This window comes from Drosophila tropicalis, unplaced genomic scaffold (genome assembly GCF_018151085.1).
Source record: "Drosophila tropicalis isolate 14030-0801.00 unplaced genomic scaffold, ASM1815108v1 contig_854, whole genome shotgun sequence".
NCBI classification, from domain to species: domain Eukaryota; kingdom Metazoa; phylum Arthropoda; class Insecta; order Diptera; family Drosophilidae; genus Drosophila; species Drosophila tropicalis.
Window position 1 is genome coordinate 85,678 of NW_027173348.1, and position 25,053 is coordinate 110,730.

Sequence of the window (25,053 nt, forward strand, 5' to 3'; positions counted from 1 at the left end):
TGCTTAAATGCAATTCAATCCAAAAATAATTAAAATTAAGTTTAACAATACTTTGTTCCATTCGTGTTTTGATAGAAGTGCAATATTATCCACAATTTGGTTGAAAATCACCTACAATTGCTTTTGACATGGATTTCTATCGATTGTATATATTCAAAGGGTATTCTTAGGGAGGGAAAAAAATAGGATGATGATTATTTGGATCACAATGGATTTGAAAGGATTGAGGATATTATTTTAAGTAGAATGACTAACCAGGCGTCAAAACTAGGGGGCGTTAAATTTCTTAAAATGTGGCGACACCGAAAATACTGGTTCGCCCTCTGTTTGTCGTTTACCAATTCTGAACGGAATTACTAGTATTATTAAGTTAGTCAACACTACTTATCTCTCTTCTAAAACTTGTCTAGACGCGTCAAGACGCTTTGATCGGACTTCCAATAAACGTTTATATATTTTAAGATAAATGGCTGCCTTGTAAATAACAGAGTAGCCAAAGTGGTGACCCCGACGTGATATTATGCATCACACAACGTTCCTGGGAATCTGTCCGGTCTACTAGCAAATTTCGTCATCCGAAGTCAAACTGGTCATAAATTTTTTTGGCGGGTTTATGACACAGAGACGCTACGACTTGCGCGCGCTCCCAAAAAGACGACTAGAATTTCAACAAGAGACGCCCTTTGAAAATTTCACGATGGACGAAATGAAAAGGGAACTAGACGATCTCAGAAGCCAATTGGAGCTTCTGCATGCAACTGGCAACGCCACCACAAATAATGCGGCAACCAACCAACGTGCGCCCATGCGCTTACCACGATTCGCAAGAAACAACCCCCATTTGTGGTTCGCTCAAATCGAACGCTTATTTCGCTTGCACAACATTGACGACGACACAGACAAATTTGATCTGATCACAGTGCATATAGACGAGGAGATCATCATTGCTGTAGAAGATTTGGTTTTACGACCACCTGCGACTGACAAATATCTCGCCATCAAGAATCGCCTGCTTGAGAAATTCGCCGAATCGGCTGAGTCAAAATTTAGACGTCTACTTCACGGCGATGGAGCATCTGGATCAAAACCATCCGAAATTCTGGCAAATATGCGACGCCTCGCGCCGGATCCGGCAAGTGAAAGCTTAATTCGCACACTCCTTCTTGCAGAGATGCCTCAGTCAATACGTCCAATGCTGACAGTGTGGGAGGAGACCAACTTAGACAAGCTTGCCAAAATAGCAGACAAAATGATCGAAGCAGTGGAAAGCAAATCTCTTTATTCGATGGAACCCAACAATGCCATTTGCTCTGTAACACCTAACGATTCAACTTCAGATGTTATAGAGAGCATACGTTTGCTCAACGTAAAGTTTGAGAATCTTCAAAAGGAGCTAAAACAATTTCGATCGCCTAAACATGATGCTCAGTCTCGCTCACGTAGCGCATCAAGTGGCCGACCGCAATGGAGCAACTCATCGCCCAAAAAAACGGAGGAACAACAATCCAAACCTTGTTTCTACCATCTTAAATTTGGGGATGATGCCAAGAAATGTCGTTCTCCTTGTGTACATTTCCAGTCGTCAAACTAATAAAGCTGTCGTCTAAAGGGCTGGTCGGCGACAGCACACTCAACACCGGCCAAACCACAACACAACTCCAGTATCGAACCACGCCTGCACATAACTGATCGCATCTCCAACATACGTTTTCTCATTGACTCAGGGTCTGTGATTTCCGTTGTTCCACGATCATTCTGCAAGCAAAAAACCAAACCTTGCGATCTCATTTTATATGCTGCCAATCAATCAATCATCAACACGTACGGTCAATACGTTGCAGAGCTCAATCTTGGCCTACGCCGCAGTTTCACCTGGCCTTTCATCATCGCAGATGTCCAAGTAGCCATCATTGGAGCTGACTTTCTAACCAAAAACGAATTACTCATTGATTTGGCAAATAAACTTCTCATTGACTCGATTACAGGTCTTTCGACGCCTGGATGCTTAGCTGCAACGCGACAACATTCCATATCGACAGTAGAAGACCCACGCAAATATCCGGAAATCCTTCACGAATTTATTGACATAACGAAACCGTCAATGAAAACTAATATCCATAACGACGTCTCTCATGTCATCGAAACGCATGGTAGACTTGTTGCGGATCGGCCTCGTCGCCTATCGGGTGATAAGCTAGTCTCAGCGAAACAGGAATTCAATCTTCTAATCGAACAGGGAATTTGTCGTCCGTCGAAAAGTCCATGGTCAAGCCCACTTCATTTGGTAATTAAGAAAAATGGAGGTTGGCGTGCCTGCGGCGATTATCGGAAACTAAACTCAATAACGGTTCCGGATCGTTATCCTATCGCTCATATCAACGATTTTACCGATCAACTATATGGGAAAAAAGTTTTTTCGACGCTCGATTTGGTAAAAGCTTACTATCAAATCCCCATGGAGCCAAGCGACGTCCCAAAGACAGCTGTCTGCACGCCTTTTGGACTCTTCCAATTTTTGTACATGCCCTTTGGGTTAAAAAATGCGACCCAAACCTTTCAAAGATTCATGGACAACATTTTTCGTGGCATTAACTTTGTATTCTGCTATATCGACGACATTCTCGTCATGTCGAGCTCTTTGGAAGAGCACAAAGAACATCTTCGCTCGGTTTTTCAAATTCTTCAAAACCATGGTCTAAGTATTAACCTTAGTAAATGCCAATTTGAAAAACGAGAGGTCAACTTTCTTGGATACACAATCAACGACTGTGGAATAAAGCCGCCAACTGATCGGATAAATGCTATCCTTAACTATCCAAGACCTCAAACAATATGCCAACTTGGCCGATTTCTGGGTGTGATCAACTACTATCGAAAATGCCTTCAACATGCGTCAGACATACAAGCACCATTAACTGAATTGCTCAGAGATGTGAAAAAGAACGACCAACGAAAGATCGAATGGACACCGACACTCATTGCTACCTTTGAGAACTGTAAGCAAAGCATGGCTAATGCAACACTTTTATCGTTTCCGTCACCAGACGCAAAACTCAGTTTAACCTGCGACGCTTCTGACTTGGCCATCGGCGCGGCCCTCGAACAACAGATAGATGACATCTGGAAGCCACTAGGGTTTTTCTCTAAAAAACTCAGCATCACGGAACGAAATTACATCACGTACGATAGAGAACTCTTAGCAGTCTTTGAGGCAATTAAATACTTTAAACACCTGGTAGAGACACGAGCCTTTATCATCAGGACTGATCATAAGCCGCTTGTTTATGCCTTCAATCAAAAACCTGAAAAAGCATCGCCTCGTCAGCTTCGACACTTAAGCTATATTTCGCAATTCTCCACGACAATCCTGCACGTAAAAGGCGAACATAACATTGTCGCAGATGCTTTCTCAAGATTATGTGCCATTCGGATGCCCACTTCAGTAAACTTGTCTGAAATCGAAGAGGCACAGGCCACAGACCTTGAATTATCGAAGTTGTTAGAAGGAAATTCATCGCTAACTCTAAAAAGCATTAGATTCGACAACAATGTGTCATTATATTGCGATGTTTCATTGGGACACAACCGACCGTATGTACCTAAATCTCATCGGTACAAAATTTTCTCCTTCTTCCATAGTTTATCACATCCAAGTGGTCGGGCTACATTAAAACAAATTCGCCAGAAGTTCGTTTGGCCATCAATGAACAAAAACATTACCCAATGGTGCCGAAACTGCCTCCCTTGTCAGCGTGCGAAAATCAACAAGCACAACCACGTACTACCAGAGAAGATACCCGTTCCGGATAACAGATTCGACCACGTGCACTTGGACATCATAGTAATGCCTTACTATCAAAACTTCCGCTACTGCCTAACGATGATCGACCGATTTTCACGTTGGCCCGAAGCTGTCGCTCTCACTGACATCACTGCAGAGACAATTGCAAATACCTTCTACGCCCAGTGGATATCACGTTTTGGAACGCCCAAAACAATAACAACAGACCAAGGCTCGCAGTTCGAATCCGCTGTCTTCAAAGAACTCGCACGACTCATCGGCAGCACACAGATACATACCACTGCCTATCACCCACAATCCAACGGTTTAATCGAACGATGGCATAGCGGCATTAATGTGCAACGACGGCACACCTTGGACAAAACTTTTGCCAACTGCGCTGCTTGGACTACGTACTTGTTTTAAACCGGACATCAACGCATCAGCTGCGGAAATGTTGTATGGAACGGCATTACGACTACCCAATGAATTTTTTGAAGATTTGGACAAACCATCAACACCTACATCATTTTTAAGCCCTTTTCGTGAACATATGCAAAAACTTCGCCCAAAGCCCACGGCTCATCATATCAAGGAAAGAATGTTCATTTTAAAAGGCATTGATCAATGTTCACACGTGTTCATCAGAACTGACGCAGTCAAGCAACCGCTTGAACCTCCGTATTCTGGCCCTTACGAAGTTATAAAGCGCCAAACGGACCGTGAAGAGGATTTTAGCACCGCAAACTAAAACACCATCTTCATTCGTTGAATTCAAAATATGAACTGATTTTATTAACAAACGTCTTGTGTACATCAAAGAATTCTTAGACTCTAAGAGGCGACAATTGTTCTTAAAAATGCTTACTCTAATGTTTATATTTCATGCTCAGCGTCGGTTACTTGATACCGCGCCGCTGTTACAATCTTAAGTGTTTTCCACAGAGTGTGGATGCATGTTTTGTTTGGTTTTTGAGCCATACTTGAAATATGAATTTGTATCAGCTATTTTTGTTTTTGGAATTAAGCAATAATTGTCATAGGAATCTTTATGACTTATTTTTCTTGTATGTTTTGTGTATTTCGTTGTTCAATCTGATTTGGTGAAGCCATTTCAGATGAACGCGATGTTTATTCTTAAACATTCTGCCAAAGGGCCGCCAAATGTGACGTTTTGGTTTTTGATTTAAATAGTTAGTTGTCTTATACAAATTAATTTTAATATTGTCATTAGTAAGATAACTCTTGTTAAAGAAGCATGACGAGCTACATGAGAGAAGTTAACCCTAGCAAATCAATGTTATCCTTCTTATAAACTGACTTCCTATTATTTTGTATGATTTACCGAATTTGTTTACTAATATCGCCCGATGCTTAACAATTTTTGTTTCGGGATATCTACCCACTCCTGATGTGTATTACTGTGCTGACTTCTAGCCTTTTTATACGGTGGAGACTTTGGAGACCAACAACTTCTACCTCTCGGCTTTTGCTCCACCGTTTTGACATTTCGCTGATAGCTGACCTTTGAGCGTTTATTCTGTTTAAATGTTGCCCCTTTTTGAACATTTTGCAATATCTGCCTTTTTTGTACTATAGACTCGGACAATTTGTTACCTGAATTTATTATAACACTATTTTTTAAATGATCATTATTTAATTTACCGTTTGCCATCTGAAGATTTTCATTTTGTACTGGCTCTGGGATATATACTTTTTCTTCCCCACATTTTAGTTTACCTCCAAAGTGAGGTCCTGCCGGGGGACATAAACTTATTTCTTTTTTACTTTCAAAAATTATTTCTTTTACCTCAGCTTTTATGTTACCTCTAAGGTGAGGTCCTGCCGGGGGAGTCAAGTGCGGATCTTGAGTTTTGTGGTTGAGTTTGTTTTGAAATGTCTTGTATTTATCCTCACTATTACCATTCTTCTTCTTTTCCCAACGCTTTTTTAAACCTGTGACATCTATTGTTGTTGCGACTACAGATTTATTACTTTTTGATTTGTTGCATCCCGAGACGATCCAACCAAATTGAGTATTTTGACCTAGTAGGCCATCAATCTTTGTAACTCCTTCTTTTATGATTTGGGTGTATACGTTTACCCCCATTATTATATCAACCTTACCAGGTTTATTAAAGGTAGGATCAGCCAGTACGTAGGATTGCCATTTTGACATATCCACGCTTACCCTTTTTAATGGAAGAGCTTTTATTAACTTTGGCAATACAATTGCCTCAACCTTAAGAAGTTTATCCCGTGGATTCCGCGTCCTCACATCTATTTTTACCTTATATTTTGATTTTTTGGATTTTATTGATGACACGCCACTTATTTCTGTATATTGTTTAATTTTATGTAAATTTAGTATTTGAGCCGCCTTTTCAGACAAAATGGTACTCTGTGAACCACTATCAATAAGGGCTCTTAGAGTCTTATATCCTCCATTTACATTTTTTACTTGTATTAGAGCTGTAGCCAACAGTGTTGATTGTGCCGTTACACAAGTATTAACTCTCTCCTGTTTTTCTTCAAAATGGAGTAAGGTATGGTGTCTCTTACTACACAATGAACAGACCATTTCATTTGTGCATACTTTATTGCTTGAATGGTTCAAGCATCTTGTGCAAATCTGTACTTCTTTGGCCATTTCATACCTTTCCATTGGTGTCAAACCTTTAAATTTATAGCACTTATACGCCTTATGCCCTGCAACTTTGCAAATCGGACAATTGTCTTGGAACACCGAACCCGACGTTTTCTGTAATGGTTTTTTCTCTTCTTTGCTCATGGCACTTAGCGAACAATATCTTTGCTCCAAGTATTCCATGACATCAGATAGCAATTGTATCTGCCTTGTTTTTCTAATTTGACTCTCATATAATTGTAGAGTATCTCTGTCAAATTTTCTAAGTAGTATTTGTGCAAATATTATGTCCACTTCATCGGACAAATTTGTTTTAATTTTAATTAAGTGCACTGACTCATTAACTATGTCAATCACTCCCTTTATACTTTTTGCGGACTCATTGTCGATCATCGGTAAATCAACGATCCGATTTAACTGTTCGGAAAATACGCTCCGATTATTTTCATACCGCTTGGTTAACAGTTCCCAAGCGGCACTATAATTGTCAGCTGAACCTGACAATAGATGAGCTACCATGCTCTTAGCTTCGCCTTTTAACGCGGATTTCAAATAATTAAACTTAAGAGCAAGACTTAAATCTTCTCTTTTTTCAATTAACTCCGTAAATAATTCTACAAACAGGTCCCACTCTCTAGGTTCTCCAGAAAATGTGGGTACCTGAATCTTTGGCAACACCGGTAGTTCGCCTCTCACGGTAACATTCTCAACTTTCAAACTTTTCTGATCGTTTATTTTTTCTTCTAATGCTACCAAGGTATTCTGAAGGTCGAACTCTAATTCTTCTATGACCTCTTTAAACGTATCATTACCTATAAACTCAACTGTATAAGCCTGACACATCTGTACCTTCCTGAACAAGAATTTTATTTTTTTTAACATACATTTCGCCTGTTCTATTATCTATCGTACGTAAATCTTTGCTCACCATGTCTAAATATTCCTGCAGCTGACGAACCTTTTCTTGCAATTTCTGCTGGCTAACCTTAGCATTCTCATTACTGGAGGTCGCGTTTCCCCGCGACTCTCCGCTGCTGTCTTCAAAATTCTCTAACATCGTTGCATCTGCTTCAATGTTCTCCGAATCAACAGTGCCCTGCCTGATTGCTTCTCCTTTGGCTATTAATCTATTAATCATATTTAAGCCTTCCTCATATTTTCCATCTGTAAAATAGATATGTTCGGTTGCTCCACTCTCTAGCATTTGGTTATTGTAACTAATCCATTGCTTCTGTATGTCTCTTACTTCATTAAGAATTTTGCTAGTGAACTTACTAGCGTCTATTTCTTCTATCTTCTTCACCCTTTTATGCAACTCGTGCTGCTTCGCTAACAATTTTTCAATTTTGGTAGGGAACATTTTATATGGTGTCTGTATATGTATGCGACAATATATCTATTTATTTTTGTTAATATGTATTTACTTAAGTATATGGAAAATTTTCACTTTTTTTTTTTTTTACTTTTTGGTCTTGACTTTTTAACGGGCAACTTTCTTAAAAATGTTGTTATATATTTTTTTTATCACCAATTTTGGGTATTATTTTTTAACTTCCCTACTTTGTCTCTTAGAATATATGAATGTATATTACTTTTTTTTTTTTTTACATATATCCCTGCCTAGTTTTGCGTGTGGTTTTCAGGCCACACTCTAATTGAACAGCTTTAATGCCGCACAATTGTACATAGTTTGTTTTATAATTTATATAAAAAAAATATGCATCGCAGTGCATTAAAAAAATTATGCGACGCAGCGCACAGTTTTATTATTAATTTTTGTTGGGCGCTCTTTGTAGCGCTATCGGTTCACTTCAATCTCGGTTGCTGCAACTGCTTTTTTTTTTTGTTTTTCCTGCATCAGCTGGTCGTCGCCGGTTGGCTGCACTGACGCTCCCTCGCAGGCGAAAGTGGCGGTTTGCCCCTCTCGCTGTTGATCTGCTGCTGTTGTCCTGGGCCTATGGGCTCAGGCGGTACCGGTGCCGGTCAGTGCACCAGATTTCCTTGTTCTTCAGTAGCCTCTTCTTTGCAACTATCCTGTTGCCTTGCAAATGCGTCGTTCATCTGCTTCTTGTTGCCGACTTGCAACTGCCTCGTTAATCTGCTTCTTGTTGCCAGTCGACTTGTAACCGCCTATAGTGTATATATAGGCGAGGATGTTTTTTTTTTTTCGATATTAGGGCTTCGAATACGCCACACACGAACTTTATATTGTTCTTTTTTTTTTTAACGCCGCCGAAATTATTGCAGTTGCTCGACTAGCCAAACTGCCTTTATATATTCGGTCGCACGCACTTTTTTTTTTATTGGGCTTCGATTACGCCACACACAAAAAACACTCCGCCGTCGAAATTACTACAGTTGCTCCGCTAGCCAAACTGCCTTTAAATTCGAACGCACGCACTTTTAATTTATTAAGCAATAATATTTTGCTTTTATTTTATACTCTGTCTCTTACCACTGGTGGGGGAAAACAAGAGTTAATTTATTTTGCTACCTTTAGCTGATCTTGTCAGAAGAATTCAGACTTTAAGGAGCTGATTCATTCTCTGAGTCTCTTACCACTGGTGGGGGAAAACTACAGAGTTCCTTTTTTCTCGAAGGACCAAAATGAAGAGGATTTTAGCACCGCAAACTAAAACACCATCTTCATTCGTTGAATTCAAAATATGAACTGATTTTATTAACAAACGTCTTGTGTACATCAAAGAATTCTTAGACTCTAAGAGGCGACAATTGTTCTTAAAAATGCTTACTCTAATGTTTATATTTCATGCTCAGCGTCGGTTACTTGATACCGCGCCGCTGTTACAATCTTAAGTGTTTTCCACAGAGTGTGGATGCATGTTTTGTTTGGTTTTTGAGCCATACTTGAAATATGAATTTGTATCAGCTATTTTTGTTTTTGGAATTAAGCAATAATTGTCATAGGAATCTTTATGACTTATTTTTCTTGTATGTTTTGTGTATTTCGTTGTTCAATCTGATTTGGTGAAGCCATTTCAGATGAACGCGATGTTTATTCTTAAACAGACCGAGTCTTCGTTCTAAAAGTCAATGGAAAGGAGGTCGCCGTTTCTGTGGACAGACTCAAGCCAGCATTCATAGCAAACGAAGACCAACAACCCGAGACTCAAGACTCGGAACGCCCTGCACCAAGGACATATGAGAAACATCATCGAGTTCGTTTTTCATCTTCAAATTCATAACTACCTCATTGGACGGGGAGTACTGTGGCGACACCGAAAATACTGGTTCGCCCTCTGTTTGTCGTTTACCAATTCTGAACGGAATTACTAGTATTATTAAGTTAGTCAACACTACTTATCTCTCTTCTAAAACTTGTCTAGACGCGTCAAGACGCTTTGATCGGACTTCCAATAAACGTTTATATATTTTAAGATAAATGGCTGCCTTGTAAATAACAGAGTAGCCAAAAGAATTCAAATCAAAATGTATTACAACCAGAGGGCCGGGGCTATTCGATTTGTCAAAGTAGAAGTTCTTGAACCAACTATATTAACGGCATGTGCTATATCTCATAATAAACAAACTGCGCCGATTCAAGAGCCGAGTAGCAAATTCCCATCAGGCATCTTTCTCTGTTAACATTTTCGTTTATCGTATTCATATATCGTATTTTGTTGAAATTGAATCGAAACTTGGATAGCTCCTGTTGGTGGCAGTGTGCTCTCTCTGTGGGCAATATTCGCTAGGGGGCGGTTGGGGAAAAGTAGTTGAAATCATTTGCGTACTTTTAGGCTGACTTTTTAATTGGTTACGAAACAATTTAAATCCATTTACTTAAGTTACTCGGGCCCAAAACGCGCTTTAACTACACTCCTCAAATACTCCTCGATTTTATAATTCAATATTTTAGGTACGGCGTCGGCCACTTGATATCCTGCCGTAGAGATCTTTTGGGTTAGTTTAAAATTACAAGTTTTTTTTTTTACAAACTCTGTCGCTGAATGTGATTCTAGTCATTAATAGGTAAGTTGTTTGGTGAAACCGCTTCACTCTAGAGGTTAGCTGGCTTATAGAAAATCGCCCATCCGCAATCTTAAAAAGAATTATAACTTGTGTTTTATTTCTTTATACATATAATTTTTTTTGGTCAAAAAAAAAAATTTTTAAAAAAAATAAAAAAAAAAAAAAAAAAATTTTTTTTTATTTAATTTCAGAGTAATGTAAAGCTGGACCCTTTTTTTTTTTTTGGGGAACCCCTTAAAAAATTTTTTTTTTTAAAACCCCCCTTTTTTGTTTTTTAAACCCCATTTTTTTTTTTGTGAAAATAAAAAAAAAAAATAAAAAAATTTTTTTTTTTTAAAAAAAAAAATTAAAAAAAAAAAAAACCCCCCCCCCCCCTAAAATCCAAAAAAATAAAAAAAAAAAAAAAAAAAAAAAAAAAAAAAAAACTCTAGACAGCCTTTACGTTTCTATAGTCTGCGAAGCTTATAGAAAATTGCTTCAGCAGACGGCAGAACTTTTTGTTGTTACAGGCGGATATACCCTTGCAGAGGGTGTTTTGAAATTGGTCAGATGTTTGTAACGCCCAGAATGATACGTTTCCGACCTCATAAAGTGTATATACAATTGCGAACTTAAAAATAGCACCACTTGCTGAGGTCACGTGTTCAAAGGATTCCTAAGCATAGTTTAAGGTTCAAGGAACGTTTGAATACGTTTATGAACGCTTAACATTTCCTACTGATGGAAGCAAAAAATAATTATATTATTATCCAACGTTTTGAAAGTTTTTTATAAAACTTCTTAAAAAACTCAACAAATATCCGAAACTAAAAATAGCACCACTTGCAGTATTTTGCAAAAAACCGTCATATTTAGCAGGATTGCAATATAAAATATCAAAGAAGTTAAATTCGGCTATGCCGAAGCTTATATACCCTTGCAGTCCTTGACAATAATAATTTTACATGTGTTATGGGCCAAATATTTGATAAACAACAATACAGCTGTTATCGATGGTGCTGGCTCGTTAGCTAGAAAATTAGCTGGGAATTTGGCGGGAAAAAACCAAGGGAACCGAGCTAGTTCTGGGAGCGGTTCCGGTTCCGGGAACAAAATTTGAATTTTTAGGAATCTAAGAGAGTGGAGGAGTTGAGTCTTTTTTGGAAAAAAAGAGGAAGAGGACGAAGAAAAAAAGGGAGTCAAGTTCTAGAAGGCACGTGGAGTTGTTAAGTTGGAGAAGAAAAAAAACTGAAAAGTGCGTGTGCCTAGAAGGAGCATCTCACCCATCCTTGAAGACCAAGAATTGCATGCGAGACGCAGGACGGACACACACAGGAGCCTTCGGACAGCCAATTCGACGGGATCCAATCGGCCACCCAGATCCGGGTGCTCCAGGTTTTTTTTCCATTTAACCTCAACATTAGGCTGTTAGAATAAGTAATTGTATTTTGTTTATTTATATTATTTATTTAATTTATATTTGTATTCGTCCCAGTGGTACCCTGGTTAGGCTCCGTTATTATTGTAAAAAAAAAAAAAAAGTGAAATTGTTTAATATAATATATGTGTGATAAAAAAAAGGAGAAATGTCTGAGTAGAGTCTTGTCTATGTGGAGGTGAGATGACGACGGGCTAGTCCACAGAACATGGGGGCTGCCAGGGAGTACGGGGCCCAAGGTAGGGTGGGTAGATCCTAATTAATATACCAGCTAATTGTTAATTCCATAGTCCATCTTCCCGTCCGAGTGTAACGTTTTTTGTATAATTTTTTGTTACCCGATTAATCCATCCATCGAGGTCGAATCCATTCCTGAGCCATGCGAGTTAGCCGGTGATCGATGATGGATTGCAGAAGAAAAATAATCGGATCATAACAAATGGCGCCCAACGTGGGGCCCGAAATGGTACATCCGAGAAGATGGGGTCTGGTTTTTGATGGAGGATCAAAAGGAATGCCAGTAAATGAATTTATATTTCGTCTGGAGCACTTACAGACGGCGTACCAAGTAAGTTGGGGCGAAGTACTGCGAGATTTCCACTGCTTGGTAGAAGGGCAGGCCAAGGACTGGTACTGGATGCACGTACGCTCAGCAGGGCCAGCAGATTGGCCAAATATGAAGCACGCACTGCAGCAGAGATTCCAGACGCAACGATCAAACTTTGAGCGGGAACGTGAGTTGCGAGAGCGGCGACAAAGGACAGGAGAAAGCGTGGATGAATACCTCCAAGCGATGTTTAGCCTCCGATCACGCTTAGAAAGCAACTTCTCGGCCCATGACCTGATCAGAGTAATTAAGGTTAATATCAAAGACAGTATATCGAAAATTATTTATCCAATATGGATAACAAACCTGGAGAAGTTGCGAGAGGAATGCCATGAGGCGGAAAGACTCTTGGCAACTAGATGGTCTCGTGCATCGGGAGGAGCGGAGCCGCATAGAGTGCAGAGGGATCGGCATCAACTACACGAAGCGGTTTTGGCCGAGCCCGAAGGTCATAAAGTGGAGTTTGTTGAAGCGGTGTATAAGCCACGCGAAGGCAGCAAGGATCGGCCAGAACTCGCCTGTTAAAACTGTGCGGAGAAGGGCCGTACATTTTGGGAGTGCGAGAGTGTAGTTCGCAAGACATTCTGGTACAAATGCGGACTACCAGGAGTAGTGTTACCCAAATGCCAGGCGGGAAACGCGATGCGGAGCAAAACGAAGGAGGAGTTGCGCTCAATGCCGCGGAAGAACGAGTGAAAACCTCCAAAAATTGCATGTTAGAAATAGATATTGTTAATAGATTAAGGCCAATATATAATAAATTAGAATATAAACAATCTAACCTACCCATATCAGCATATTCTCACCAGCAACTTAGTGAAAAACGAAACCCATTGGGATTGGTAGAAGGAACCAATAGGAAAAAGGCCATATCTAACCGAGTCAAGCGTGTGAGAGAGCGGTACAGACAACGAAGAACAAAACGCCAAGAGGTTTGTTCGGCCTTAGAAGCAGTGTCAAGGCAAAAGGAGAATCGGGCATTCGCTACGGTAAAGATGCAAAAGTTTCACGTAGAAGGTCTGCTAGACACGGGAGCTTCAGTGAGTTTCCTGGGCGACGGATGTGAAGATCTGATGAATAAACTAGAATTAAAAAGAAAAACATATTACTCGAAAGTTCAAACGGCAGGAGGAGTGAATCATGCTATAACGGAAAAGGTGGATGTGCATATGACGTATCGAGGTAGAACACAAGAAATGACGCTGTACCTGTGCCCGTCACTGCGTCAAAGGTTATACTTAGGCATAGATTTCTGGCGCAAATTCGAGCTCGCACCTGATCTCTTGGGAGTAGAGGAGTTGTCCATCGAGGATGAGGAGTTTAATTCCAAAAAGGAGCCGGTGGAACCACATGTCCTCAACAAGACGCAACAAGAGGTCCTGGCAGAAGTCTGTGAGCAGTTTCAGGCATATGAGAAATGTGGACTCGGACGTACCACATTAGAAGAGCACACGATCCAACTGGTGCTGGATACAGTGCCAGTGAAAGAGAGATTCTATCCAGTATCACCACCAAAGCAGAAGTTGTTGTTCCAAGAGGTCGACGAAATGCTCAAATTGGGAGTGATCGAACTGAGCGAAAGCCCGTGGAACAATAGGGTAACATTGGTGCAGAAACCTGGGAAAAATAGACTTTGCTTAGATGCACGGAAATTGAATAAAGTAACAATCAAAGATGCTTACCCGTTGCAAAATATTGAGTCCATTCTGAGCCGGGTCGAGGATACGATCTTCATTAGTAGTGTTGACCTAAGGCACGCGTTCTGGCAGGTAGAGTTGGAGGTGGAAAGTCGGAAATACACGGCATTTACCATCCCGGGGCGCCCGCTGTATCAGTTCCGCAGAATGCCTTTCGGGCTTTGCAATGCGGCGCAGCGCTTATGCCGACTCATGGATAAGGTCATTCCCCAAGGCTTGAGAAGCCACGTATTCGTATATCTGGATGATCTTCTGATTATATCCCGCACATTTGAAGAGCACATGGAGCATCTGAAGGCAGTAGCTGAATGTTTAAAGAAGGCCAATCTAACTATCGGATTAAAAAAAATACAAATTTTGCTTCAGATTCCTTAAATACCTGGGATTTGTGATCGGAGATGGAAAATTAAAGACGGATCCCGATAAAGTGAAAGCGATCACGGAAATTCCATTGCCAAACACGGTGAGACAGCTCCGTAGCTTTCTAGGGACGGCCGACTGGTATCGTCGATTCGTCCAAGGCTTTGCAGAAAAAGCAGCACCGTTGACCGATTGCCTGAAATCAAAAGGAAAATTCAAGTTAACAAAGGAGGCTACCGAGTCATTTAATTTACTTAAACAAGCCCTAACCAACGCTCCAGTATTAGTACATCCTGATTTTAGCCGCAGATTCTTCATTCAGTGTGATGCGAGCCATGTAGGATTGGGAGCGGCCCTGTTCGAGCAGGATGACGAAGGAAACGAGAGGCCTATCTCATTCTTTTCACAGAAGCTACGAGGACCCCAGTTAAATTATACGGTAACGGAGAAGGAATGTTTAGCAGCAGTCAAGGCGATAGAGAGATTCCGTCCATATGTAGAGCTTATGCCGTTTACCGTCATCACAGATCATTCGAGTCTCCAGTGGTTGATGACGCTGAAAGATTTAAATGGGAGATTAGCTCGCTGATCATTGGCATTGCAGTCATACGATTTCGTGATAGAGCATAAGAAAGGAAAGGACAACGTGGTGGCAGATATGTTGTCGCGGACCGCGGTAATCGAGGAATTGAATTTTTTTGGTTTTGAGACTACCGAATTTGAAAGCGAGGAGTACCGGCAACGATACAAGTGCGTGCTGTCCAATCTAGATAAATTACCGGACCTACATGCAGAGGACGGATTGGTGCTGAAGAGGATGCGGATTACCGATAATGAAATCGGGGATGTGGCGTGGAAATTGTGGATACCAGAGGCATTGACCCATACACTCATACAGCAAGCGCATGATAGCGAAGAGGCGATGCACGGTGGAGTCGCACGAACGCTCGGCAGGCTTAAACAGTTTTACTATTGGCCACGAATGGCCGTGCAAGTCAAAAATTACATTGCTGCATGTGATACGTGTAAGGAGGCGAAACATACCACGCAGACGACTAGACCAACTATGGGAGCAGAGGTGTGCACGTCGCGGCCGATACAGAAGCTGTATCTGGACTTCCTGGGCAAATATCCACGATCCCGGAAAGGTAATGCCTATATTCTAATAGTGTTGGATCACTTTACTAAGTTTGTGTGGCTCAAAACCATGCCAAAAGCGACGTCCGCAGCGACAATAAAGTTCTTGAGGGAGGAACTCTTTAACACGTTTGGAGTACCGGAGATAGTACACACCGACAACGGGAAACAGTTTACCTCCAAGGAGTTCGAGGAAATGGTGTCCCGTTTCGGGATCACACATACGCGGACAGCAGCCTATTCACCCCAGGCAAACGCGTCGGAGCGGGTGAATCAGTCTATTTTGGCGGCGATAAGAACACATGTTGGCGAGGATCACACGCATTGGGATGTAAAGATACCAGAGATACAAGCGGCACTGAGAAGCGCGGTGCACTCAACGATTGGAACATCTCCGTATTATGCGATGTTTGGCCAACACATGTTTCGCAACGGGGGCGACTACCGATTGGCTCGGAAGCTGGATGCTGATGCGGCAGTGGAAATTAAGCAACTGCCCAGAGAAGACCAGTTGCAAATCCTCCAGGAAAAGATCGTGGCCAGGGCCCATCAAGCCTTTGAAAAGTCGGAAAAAAGGTATAATTTAAAAGCTAGGGAGATACAATACCGACCAGGACAGGAGGTGTGGAAGCGCAACTTCGTTCTCAGCGACTTCAGGCGAAATATAAATGCAAAATTCTGCAAAAGGTATTCTCGATGCAGGATAATGAGACCAGTGGGCAAAAACATGTATGAATTAGAGAACTTACATGGCATCCGATTGGGAGTTTTCCACGCCAAGGACTTGAAGCAGTAGATGCAGATGCCTGTAGTTTAGCCCGGCTAACTAATGATTGTGATTGTGGCGGAAAAATATGATCGGCTGACTGAGAGAAGGTATCTCAGGGTGTGGGCGAGGGCCTGCGTTGGGCGAGAATGATCCTCAGAACCTAGACAAGGCCCACTTTTCACTCCTGTTTCCTGGTAAGACCGAAAACCGAAGTGTGCTGTTATGGGCCAAATAATTGATAAACAACAATACAGCTGTTATCGATGGTGGTGGCTCGTTAGCTAGAAAATTAGCTGGGAATTTGGCGGGAAAAAACCAAAGGAACCGAGCTAATTTTGGGAGCGGTTCCGGTTCCGGGAACAAAATTTGAATTTTTAGGAATCTAAGAGAGTGGAGGAGTTGAGTCTTTTTTGGAAAAAAAGAGGAAGAGGACGAAGAAAAAAAAGGGAGTCAAGTTCTAGAAGGCACGTGGAGTTGTTAAGTTGGAGAAGAAAAAAAACTGAAAAGTGCGTGTGCCTAGAAGGAGCATCTCACCCATCCTTGAAGACCAAGAATTGCATGCGAGACGCAGGACGGACACACACAGGAGCCTTCGGACAGCCAATTCGACGGGATCCAATCGGCCACCCAGATCCGGGTGCTCCAGGTTTTTTTTTCCATTTAACCTCAACATTAGGCTGTTAGAATAAGTAATTGTATTTTGTTTATTTATATTATTTATTTAATTTATATTTGTATTCGTCCCAGTGGTACCCTGGTTAGGCTCCGTTATTATTGTAAAAAAAAAAAAAGTGAAATTGTTTAATATAATATATGTGTGATAAAAAAAAGGAGAAATGTCTGAGTAGAGTCTTGTCTATGTGGAGGTGAGATGACGACGGGCTAGTCCACAGAACATGGGGGCTGCCAGGGAGTACGGGGCCCAAGGTAGTGTGGGTAGATCCTAATTAATATACCAGCTAATTGTTAATTCCATAGTCCATCTTCCCGTCCGAGTGTAACGTTTTTTGTATAATTTTTTGTTACCCGATTAATCCATCCATCGAGGTCGAATCCATTCCTGAGCCATGCGAGTTAGCCGGTGATCGATGATGGATTGCAGAAGAAAAATAATCGGATCATAACAAATGGCGCCCAACGTGGGGCCCGAAATGGTACATCCGAGAAGATGGGGTCTGGTTTTTGATGGAGGATTAAAAGGAATGCCAGTAAATGAATTTATATTTCGTCTGGAGCACTTACAGACGGCGTACCAAGTAAGTTGGGGCGAAGTACTGCGAGATTTCCACTGCTTGGTAGAAGGGCAGGCCAAGGACTGGTACTGGATGCACGTACGCTCAGCAGGGCCAGCAGATTGGCCAAATATGAAGCACGCACTGCAGCAGAGATTCCAGACGCAACGATCAAACTTTGAGCGGGAACGTGAGTTGCGAGAGCGGCGACAATGGACAGGAGAAAGCGTGGATGAATACCTCCAAGCGATGTTTAGCCTCCGATCACGCTTAAAAAGCAACTTCTCGGCCCATGACCTGATCAGAGTAATTAAGGTTAATATCAAAGACAGTATATCGAAAATTATTTATCCAATATGGATAACAAACCTGGAGAAGTTGCGAGAGGAATGCCATGAGGCGGAGAGACTCTTGGCAACTAGATGGTCTCGTGCATCGGGAGGAGCGGAGCCGCATAGAGTGCAGAGGGATCGGCATCAACTACACGAAGCGGTTTTGGCCGAGCCCGAAGGTCATGAAGTGGAGTTTGTTGAAGCGGTGTATAAGCCACGCGAAGGCAGCAAGGATCGGCCAGAACTCGCCTGTTGAAACTGTGCGGAGAAGGGCCGTACATTTTGGGAGTGCGAGAGTGTAGTTCGCAAGACATTCTGGTACAAATGCGGACTACCAGGAGTAGTGTTACCCCAAATGCCAGGCGGGAAACGCGATGCGGAGCAAAACGAAGGAGGAGTTGCGCTCAATGCCGCGGAAGAACGAGTGAAAACCTCCAAAAATTGCATGTTAGAAATAGATATTGTTAATAGATTAAGGCCAATATATAATAAATTAGAATATAAACAATCTAACCTACCCATATCAGCATATTCTCACCAGCAACTTAGTGAAAAACGAAACCCATTGGGATTGGTAGAAGGAACCAATAGGAAAAAGGCCATATCTAACCGAGTCAAGCGTGTGAGAGAGCGGTACAGACAACGAAGAACAAAACGCCAAGAGGTTTGTTCGGCCTTAGAAGCAGTGTCAAGGCAAAAGGAGAATCGGGCATTCGCTACGGTAAAGATGCAAAAGTTTCACGTAGAAGGTCTGCTAGACACGGGAGCTTCAGTGAGTTTCCTGGGCGACGGATGTGAAGATCTGATGAATAAACTGGAATTAAAAAGAAATATCAAAGAAGTTAAATTCGGCTATGCCGAAGTTTATATACCCTTGCAGTCCTTGACAATAATAATTTCACATGTTCAAAATTTGTTTTCTGCAACTCAATTCATTAACATACAAACAAAACAATTTTACTCTTCATACTATGTACAATTTGTTCTTCTTCTTCCCTCATTCCCTAAGCAAAGCAACGCACGCATACACATACAGTTTATGTAGCGTTGCGTCTGTGTGTGTATGCATGTGCTCTGTTGATTTGATGATGACGTAGTAGGCAGCAAGCAGAGCTGCCGGCAGCGATTGAACCGATTTATATAGACTGTAACTTGTGTTCTATTTATCCGATCAGGGTCAAATTTTGGGATCTGAGATTTTATATCAAATTCTATTATATTGGTAAATTTCATGGGGATACTCCAATTTTTGCAAAAATTTTTGTTCCAGAGTTATATGATATAGTAGTCCGATCCCAAAGATTTTCATACTTTATCTCACCCGGGTAAAAAAAAGCTCCCAAAAAAAATTTCATCCCGATAGCTCTTAAGATGGCTGAGTAAAACGCGTACGCACCGACGGACAGACGGACATGGCTATATCGACTTAGCTTCTCATGCTGATCAAGAATATATATACTTTATGGGGTCGGAAACGTCTCCTTCTGTGCGTTACAAACATCTGACCAATTTTATAATACCCTCTGCAAGGGTATAAAAACATATTACTCGAAAGTTCAAACGGCAGGAGGAGTGAATCATGCTATAACGGAAAAGGTGGATGTGCATATGACGTATCGAGGTAGAACACAAGAAATGACGCTGTACCTGTGCCCGTCACTGCGTCAAAGGTTATACTTAGGCATAGATTTCTGGCGCAAATTCGAGCTCGCACCTGATCTCTTGGGAGTAGAGGAGTTGTCCATCGAGGATGAGGAGTTTAATTCCAAAAAGGAGCCGGTGGAACCACATGTCCTCAACAAGACGCAACAAGAGGTCCTGGCAGAAGTCTGTGAGCAGTTTCAGGCATATGAGAAATGTGGACTCGGACGTACCACATTAGAAGAGCACACGATCCAACTGGTGCTGGATACAGTGCCAGTGAAAGAGAGATTCTATCCAGTATCACCACCAAAGCAGAAGTTGTTGTTCCAAGAGGTCGACGAAATGCTCAAATTGGGAGTGATCGAACTGAGCGAAAGCCCGTGGAACAATAGGGTAACATTGGTGCAGAAACCTGGGAAAAATAGACTTTGCTTAGATGCACGGAAATTGAATAAAGTAACAATCAAAGATGCTTACCCGTTGCAAAATATTGAGTCCATTCTGAGCCGGGTCGAGGATACGATCTTCATTAGTAGTGTTGACCTAAGGCACGCGTTCTGGCAGGTAGAGTTGGAGGTGGAAAGTCGGAAATACACGGCATTTACCATCCCGGGGCGCCCGCTGTATCAGTTCCGCAGAATGCCTTTCGGGCTTTGCAATGCGGCGCAGCGCTTATGCCGACTCATGGATAAGGTCATTCCCCAAGGCTTGAGAAGCCACGTATTCGTATATCTGGATGATCTTCTGATTATATCCCGCACATTTGAAGAGCACATGGAGCATCTGAAGGCAGTAGCTGAATGTTTAAAGAAGGCCAATCTAACTATCGGATTAAAAAAAATAAAATTTTGCTTCAGATTCCTTAAATACCTGGGATTTGTGATCGGAGATGGAAAATTAAAGACGGATCCCGATAAAGTGAAAGCGATCACGGAAATTCCATTGCCAAACACGGTGAGACAGCTCCGTAGCTTTCTAGGGACGGCCGACTGGTATCGTCGATTCGTCCAAGGTTTTGCAGAAAAAGCAGCACCGTTGACCGATTGCCTGAAATCAAAAGGAAAATTCAAGTTAACAAAGGAGGCTACCGAGTCATTTAATTTACTTAAACAAGCCCTGACCAACGCTCCAGTATTAGTACATCCTGATTTTAGCCGCAGATTCTTCATTCAGTGTGATGCGAGCCATGTAGGATTGGTAGCGGCCCTGTTCGAGCAGGATGACGAAGGAAACGAGAGGCCTATCTCATTCTTTTCACAGAAGCTACGAGGAGCCCAGTTAAATTATACGGTAACGGAGAAGGAATGTTTAGCAGCAGTCAAGGCGATAGAGAGATTCCGTCCATATGTAGAGCTTATGCCGTTTACCGTCATCACAGATCATTCGAGTCTCCAGTGGTTGATGACGCTGAAAGATTTAAATGGGAGATTAGCTCGCTGATCATTGGCATTGCAGTCATACGATTTCGTGATAGAGCATAAGAAAGGAAAGGACAACGTGGTGGCAGATATGTTGTCGCGGACCGCGGTAATCGAATTGAATTTTTTTGGTTTTGAGACAGTTTTACTATTGGCCACGAATGGCCGTGCAAGTCAAAAATTACATTGCTGCATGTGATACGTGTAAGGAGGCGAAACATACCACGCAGACGACTAGACCAACTATGGGAGCAGAGGTGTGCACGTCGCGGCCGATACAGAAGCTGTATCTGGACTTTCTGGGCAAATATCCACGATCCCGGAAAGGTAATGCCTATATTCTAATAGTGTTGGATCACTTTACTAAGTTTGTGTGGCTCAAAACCATGCCAAAAGCGACGTCCGCAGCGACAATAAAGTTCTTGAGGGAGGAACTCTTTAACACGTTTGGAGTACCGGAGATAGTACACACCGACAACGGGAAACAGTTTACCTCCAAGGAGTTCGAGGAAATGGTGTCCCGTTTCGGGATCACACATACGCGGACCGCAGCCTATTCACCCCAGGCAAACGCGTCGGAGCGGGTGAATCAGTCTATTTTGTCGGCGATAAGAACACATGTTGGCGAGGATCACACGCATTGGGATGTAAAGATACCAGAGATACAAGCGGCACTGAGAAGCGCGGTGCACTCAACGATTGAAACATCTCCGTATTATGCGATGTTTGGCCAACACATGTTTCGCAACGGGGGGCGACTACCGATTGGCTCGGAAGCTGGATGCTGATGCGGCAGTGGAAATTAAGCAACTGCCCAGAGAAGACCAGTTGCAAATCCTCCAGGAAAAGATCGTGGCCAGGGCCCATCAAGCCTTTGAAAAGTCGGAAAAAAGGTATAATTTAAAAGCTAGGGAGATACAATACCGACCAGGACAGGAGGTGTGGAAGCGCAACTTTGTTCTCAGCGACTTCAGGCGAAATATAAATGCAAAATTCTGCAAACGGTATTCTCGATGCAGGATAATGGGACCAGTGGGCAAAAACATGTATGAATTAGAGAACTTACATGGCATCCGATTGGGAGTTTTCCACGCCAAGGACTTGAAGCAGTAGATGCAGATGCCTGTAGTTTAGCCCGGCTAACTAATGATTGTGGCGGAAAAATATGATCGGCTAACTGAGAGAAGGTATCTCAGGGTGTGGGCGACGGCCTGCGTTGGGCGAGAATGATCCTCAGAACCTAGACAAGGCCCACTTTTCACTCCTGTTTCCTGGTAAGACCGAAAACCGAAGTGTGCTGTTATGGGCCAAATAATTGATAAACAACAATACAGCTGTTATCGATGGTGGTGGCTCGTTAGCTAGAAAATTAGCTGGGAATTTGGCGGGAAAAAACCAAAGGAACCGAGCTAATTTTGGGAGCGGTTCCGGTTCCGGGAACAAAATTTGAATTTTTAGGAATCTAAGAGAGTGGAGGAGTTGAGTCTTTTTTGGAAAAAAGAGGAAGAGGACGAAGAAAAAAAGGGAGTCAAGTTCTAGAAGGCACGTGGAGTTGTTAAGTTGGAGAAGAAAAAAAAATGAAAAGTGCGTGTGCCTAGAAGGAGCATCTCACCCATCCTTGAAGACCAAGAATTGCATGCGAGACGCAGGACGGACACACACAGGAGCCTTCGGACAGCCAATTCGACGGGATCCAATCGGCCACCCAGATCCGGGTGCTCCAGGTTTTTTTTTTCCATTTAACCTCAACATTAGGCTGTTAGAATAAGTAATTGTATTTTGTTTATTTATATTATTTATTTAATTTATATTTGTATTCGTCCCAGTGGTACCCTGGTTAGGCTCCGTTATTATTGTAAAAAAAAAAAAAGTGAAATTGTTTAATATAATATATGTGTGATAAAAAAAGGAGAAATGTCTGAGTAGAGTCTTGTCTATGTGGAGGTGAGATGACGACGGGCTAGTCCACAGAACATGGGGGCTGCCAGGGAGTACGGGGCCCAAGGTAGGGTGGGTAGATCCTAATTAATATACCAGCTAATTGTTAATTCCATAGTCCATCTTCCCGTCCGAGTGTAACGTTTTTTGTATAATTTTTTGTTACCCGATTAATCCATCCATCGAGGTCGAATCCATTCCTGAGCCATGCGAGTTAGCCGGTGATCGATGATGGATTGCAGAAGAAAAATAATCGGATCATAACACATGTTCAAAATTTGTTTTCTGCAACTCAATTCATCAATATACAAACAAAACAATTTTACTCTTCATACTACAATTTGTTCTTCTTCTTCCTTCATTCCCCAAGCAAAGCAACGCACTCATACACATACAGTTTATGAAGCGTTGCGTCTGCGTGTGTATGCATGTGCTCTGTTGATTTGATGATGACGTAGTATGCAGCAAGCAGCGCTGCCGGCAGCAATTGAACCGATTTATGTACATATATTGACTGTAACTTGTGTTCTATTTATCCGATCGGATTGAAATTTGGGATGGGATCTCATGTTTTACAGACGGACATGGCTATATCGATACTTTATGGGGTCGGAAACGTCTCCTTCTGCAAACATCTGACCAATTTTTTAATACCCTCTGCAAGGGGATAAAAATTAAATTAATGTTGAAATAAAATGAAATATATTTATACTTAAAACACATTTTTATTCTTTACAATTTGGATAGCAGTTTCTAATCTTCCTCTTGGGTAATTGACATCATTGTTGAACTTAAAGTAGACTTCAAATTCGATGATGAATCTGCACTTTCTGGAGCAGAACTATAAGCTGATGGGATGAAATTCTTAGTCTGTTCCTTTTATGCAGCACGTAAGCCTAACTCTGTTACTAACATTTGCGAATTCTCGAATTGTACAGGCCCATGTTGCTACCTGTTCAAGCCGAAAAGGTGAAGATATGAACGCGCTCGTTTTCGTGCTTTCCGCGAGGCTTCTGAAGCGGCACCCAGTAACAAGGATAAGGAAAATGATAAAAAATAGGCCACACTTTTAAGTAGCGTTAATACAACGCTCGCTGACGCCAGCAAGTCAAACCGATTTCTTGCCTATAATGTGTCCAATTGGAATCTTTTAGAATGGCATTTGTGCTTGTTTACCTCTTTCATTTTAGAAGGTTCAGCTCTGATATATTTCTCGTTTGATCCAGCGTTTCAATAGTCAAGACGTTTGCAGTTGAAGGTCTTTGTTAAGTCTAAAATCCATACTAGATTCTGTTCCCTGTTCTGCGCCAGGGAAAGATGTAATCCAAGCTCCTGCTCAATTTCACAGATATGTACGTAAGCAACAGAGCCACAACTAACTTGATGCTAATCACGGAATAGTGCCCAACGAAATTTAGCAAGGAATTCTTTGCGACCTTGGGATGCATGACAAAGTGTCCGTTGAAGATCCCCAAAGTAGCTGCCAACGGATCCCAACGATCTGATTGACTATATAATACACGACGATATCCACAATTACTTGCCGACTCCTGATTACTGTTCCTATCTTCTCCACACGTAAGAGGTGCAGCGTAATGTTGCTGTCGAGAAAGTAACCAAAATGGATGTATACTAACATTTACGAATGCTCGAATTGTACAGAGCCATGTTGCTACCTGTTCAAGCCGAAAAGGTGAAGATATGTCCATTAGCTTCGATCAACTGCCATCCGTACCGGATCAACAACGAGTAGAAACAAGTGAAAATTCTGGTCTGAATTCACGGTGAGAGACTTCAGAGTAAGCGGGAACCGGATGCAATAGGATAAATACAAGTTGTGACTAAAAATAATATTTTAGAAATAAAATTTTTGAATTAACTAGACATTGTTATATTATAAACTTAAACTTTTAGTACCGGGTAGTGCGTTTAAAAAAGTTAAATTTAAGAAAAGTAAAGGAAGGGAAAAGTAATACCGAAAATAGTTTAAGTTGCTGTTGCTCTCATCTCAAGAGCCAAAAAGCAACTGTTTAAGCGTCACACAATTCAGCACCACGTGTACTATTAGGTGTGGGCAAAGCTTC

General features: G+C 41.8%; 3 long non-coding RNA genes across 6 annotated transcripts; all 3 read right to left on the reverse strand.

Moving 5' to 3' along the window:
- Positions 1 to 11,507: 11,507 nt before the first annotated feature.
- On the reverse strand, positions 11,508 to 16,626 carry LOC137581658 (uncharacterized). Of its 3 annotated transcripts, XR_011033218.1 has the most exons (11): positions 16,386 to 16,626; positions 15,814 to 16,191; positions 14,770 to 15,055; positions 14,519 to 14,695; positions 14,125 to 14,466; positions 13,878 to 14,059; positions 13,718 to 13,821; positions 12,749 to 13,524; positions 12,390 to 12,676; positions 11,681 to 12,322; positions 11,508 to 11,552 (listed from the first exon to the last, which is right to left on the reverse strand). It is a non-coding gene; the product is annotated as an uncharacterized lncRNA (long non-coding RNA). The 3 variants fall into 3 exon arrangements; XR_011033216.1 differs by lacking the exon at positions 16,386 to 16,626 and adding an exon at positions 16,248 to 16,295 and having other exon boundaries at positions 13,718 to 14,059; XR_011033217.1 differs by lacking the exon at positions 15,814 to 16,191 and having other exon boundaries at positions 11,510 to 11,552; positions 13,718 to 14,059.
- Positions 16,627 to 17,109: 483 nt separating this feature from the next.
- LOC137581659 (uncharacterized) lies at positions 17,110 to 20,629 on the reverse strand. 2 transcript variants are annotated; one of them, XR_011033220.1, is made up of 7 exons: positions 20,484 to 20,629; positions 20,091 to 20,409; positions 19,684 to 20,025; positions 18,488 to 18,783; positions 18,007 to 18,401; positions 17,648 to 17,934; positions 17,110 to 17,580 (listed from the first exon to the last, which is right to left on the reverse strand). It is a non-coding gene; the product is annotated as an uncharacterized lncRNA (long non-coding RNA). The 2 variants fall into 2 exon arrangements; XR_011033219.1 differs by having other exon boundaries at positions 20,091 to 20,432.
- A 2-nt stretch (positions 20,630 to 20,631) lies between these two features.
- Positions 20,632 to 22,330, reverse strand: LOC137581660 (uncharacterized). The gene is made up of 3 exons (XR_011033221.1): positions 22,098 to 22,330; positions 20,735 to 21,020; positions 20,632 to 20,660 (listed from the first exon to the last, which is right to left on the reverse strand). It is a non-coding gene; the product is annotated as an uncharacterized lncRNA (long non-coding RNA).
- Positions 22,331 to 25,053: the final 2,723 nt, after the last annotated feature.